At 52.4% G+C, this 1,831-nt stretch overlaps 1 pseudogene; it reads left to right on the top strand.

The window, feature by feature from the left end:
- Positions 1 to 834: 834 nt before the first annotated feature.
- LOC123126389 (uncharacterized) lies at positions 835 to 973 on the top strand (annotated as a pseudogene).
- Positions 974 to 1,831: the final 858 nt, after the last annotated feature.

The following is a 1,831-nucleotide window of genomic DNA, read 5'->3' as shown; positions in this document are numbered from 1 at the left end:
TACTCCATCGGTACTAGACCATTTCAAACACCATCACGACGTATGGCGGTGTGATTGCACAATGTTAAAGAGTAGGCTTGTATATAACTTGACACTTGTCACGATGATGTAACGTGACACTTGTCATGATGGGTGTGTTGCGTGCGTATAGTTGTGTATACCCGGCAGGTTGTTAGGCTAGTTGATCTTATCTCTTGTATAGCTTGGAGTAGAGGTCAAGACTAGAAACAACCTGTCGATCTTGTTATCTTTCCTCTATATTGAAACGCACGCATCCCTGCCAAAGGTGCATACGCTTAAACCCTTTCTTCTTTCATGGTATCAGAGCCTACCTCGAATTCATCCATGGCAAGCTCTTCGGGGAACTCCTTCCCCTCATCTCCGTTTGCACACATCACAACAGAGAAGCTTACGAGAGGGAAGGAAGCGCTATGGCGCACCACCGTCATCTCGGCCATCCAGGGAGCGCAGATGGCGAACTTCCTCAACGTCGAGCAGGTGGTGCCCCCAATGACCATTGAGGTCACCAGCGACGACGGCAAGACCAAGTCCATGGCGCCCAACCCGGCGTTCGGCGCGTGGTATGCACGGGATCAGCAGGTGTTCTCTTACCTGTTGACCATGCTGCCCCGCGAGATGGCCATCCAGGTGGCGACGTGCCACACCGCAGAAGAGCTGTGGAACACGGTGCACGGGATGCTTGCATCGCATACCCGTGCGCAGACCGTCAACGTCAGAATCGCGTTGGCAAACCTCCAGAAGGGAAACAAGACTATCACTGAATATGTTGGTAAGGTCCGAACCCTTTGTGATGAATTAGCTACTTCAGGGAAGAAGGTGGATGAGGAGGATGTTGTCTCTCACATCCTCGCTGGACTCGACGAGGAGTTCGACCCCGTGGTATCTGCCATGTGCTCTAGGGTTGAGCCTGTCGGGGTCCCGGAGCTGTACTCGCAGCTCCTGAGCTTCGAGACTCGCATGAATTTGCATGGCAAGTCCTCTCAGTCGTCGGCAAACGCGGGGACACGTGACGCTTCAACAACAACAAAAACAGCAACAGTGGCGGCGGTGGTGACCGCGGTGACTGCGGCCGCAACTTCAACAACATGCAAGGTGGCGGCGGTGATCGTGGTCGTGGCACCTTCTCCAAGCCACCGAACCGTGGCAACCCTGGAGGCAAGAACGGCAGCGGCGGCAACTACAACAACAATGCCGCCACCAAACCAACGTGCCAGATCTGTGGCAAGGTTGGTCACCCAGCGTGGAAGTGCTGGAAGCGTTACGACTCCTCCTATCAGGGGGGAGGAACACTCTGCAAACATGGTGGCTCCGCAGTATGGCGTCGACACCAACTGGTACCTGGACAGTGGTGCGACGAACCATATCACAGGATCTAGAGAAGCTCACCATCCGAGATCGGTACATCGGAGATGATCAAATCCACACAGCAAGTGTATCAGTTATGGCTATAGCACATATTGGTCAATCTCATATTTGTACCCCTGAACGTGACCTTCTCCTGTAAAATGTCTTACATGTTCCCGAGGCTGATAAGAGTTTAATCGCTGCAAGCCGACTTGCTATTGACAACAATTCTTTCGTTGAAATTCATCCCTATTCTTTTTTTGTAAAGGATCGGGGAACGAGGAGGGTTTTGCTGCAAGGCAGGGGTAGGAGAGGCCTATACCCTGTCAAACACATGGGACAAGGCGCCAAGAAGCACGTGCTCAATGCCACACCCTCCTCGGATAGGTGGCACCGGCACCTAGGGCATCCTTCATCAACCATAGTTAACAAAATAATTATCAAGAATAAGCTCCCATGTGCTAAG

Source organism: Triticum aestivum, chromosome 5D (genome assembly GCF_018294505.1).
Source record: "Triticum aestivum cultivar Chinese Spring chromosome 5D, IWGSC CS RefSeq v2.1, whole genome shotgun sequence".
NCBI lineage: Eukaryota > Viridiplantae > Streptophyta > Magnoliopsida > Poales > Poaceae > Triticum > Triticum aestivum.
The sequence above is the reverse complement of the archived record's forward strand: the minus strand, read 5'-3'. Positions and strand labels throughout refer to the sequence as shown.